Genomic DNA, 1229 nt, shown 5'->3' with positions numbered 1-1229 from the left:
GGGTACCTCCGGATCCTGGAACTGGCTGTGGATTGCCTGATGGTGCTGTGGCGAATCTCTGCGTCTGAATGCTGCAGTCTCGCTGGTCGTGTCTGCAGTCCTGGGTGGCCGTGGAGCTGCTCCCGCCGCTGAGCCCCTCTCAAAGCTCCACAGCGTAGGTGGTGGGCTGGCCAGTGGAGCTGGGAGCTCTCTGGGTGCTGTGGAGGCTGGCGCTGCTGTCTGTCTCTCTGTGCTGTCGGTCAGGTGCTGGGTGAGTTTTGTGGGTCTGGACGCTGCGGTCCTTTCCTGGGTCCTGGACCCCTAGGCAGTGAGGACCTCCTCTCTGGTGTAGCTGTGCTGCTGGGGCCGGTTAGGGGGTCGAGGGGGCTTCGTGATTCTTGGTTCTTACGTGTACAAGTTAGGATTTTTTTTTCAGTTCCGGTGATTGTGTATTCGCTGTTATTGATGTCTCGGGGAGAATTGCTTGTTAGGTCCCAAATCTCTGTTTGGTTGGCGAGTGCTAGGGCGATTCTCTGTTTTTCACCATCTTCTTCCTGTCCTTCAGGTTGTTTTTAAATAAAAAAAGACAGGTGCCATGGCACATGCCTCTAACCCTACCCATTTAAGGAGCTGATTGGAGGTCTTGGTTTGAGGCCAGCTCAGGCAGGAAAGTCTATGCTCTTATCTCCAATAACGCATCCCCCCAAAAAGGAGGGGTAAAGTACAGAAAAGTAGAATTGGAGTTGGGGCTCAAGTGGTAGAGCAGTAGCCTTGAGCAACAAAGTTTAGGGACAGCACCCAGGCTCTGAGCTCCAGCCCCATGACCAGTACTAAAACAATGAAGAAATAGCCAGGCACTGGTGGCTCACACCTGTAATCCCAGCTACTCAGGAGGATGAGATCTGAGGATCATGGTTCAAAGCCAGCCTAGGCAGGAAAAGTCCATGAAACTCTTATCTTCAATCAACCATTCAGAAAACCGGAAGTGTGTTGTGGCACAAGAGGTAGAAAGCTTGCTTTGAGCTAAAGAGCTGAGGGACAGTGCCCAGGCTCAGAGTTCAAGCCTCAAGACACACACACACACACACACACACAATAAATAAAAATTAAAGAATAGATGCTGTTTTCCAGTATTGTAAGAATGTCATTTATGCTGTTTCTTTCCCAGCTCTCTCTCTTTCCCAGCTCTTTCTCTTACCCAGACGCTCTCTTGCCCACCTCTTTCCCAGCTCTTTCCCAGGCCTTTCCCA

This window comes from Dipodomys ordii, unplaced genomic scaffold (genome assembly GCF_000151885.1).
Source record: "Dipodomys ordii isolate 6190 unplaced genomic scaffold, Dord_2.0 Scaffold2, whole genome shotgun sequence".
NCBI classification, from domain to species: domain Eukaryota; kingdom Metazoa; phylum Chordata; class Mammalia; order Rodentia; family Heteromyidae; genus Dipodomys; species Dipodomys ordii.
This window is presented reverse-complemented; position numbering follows the sequence as displayed.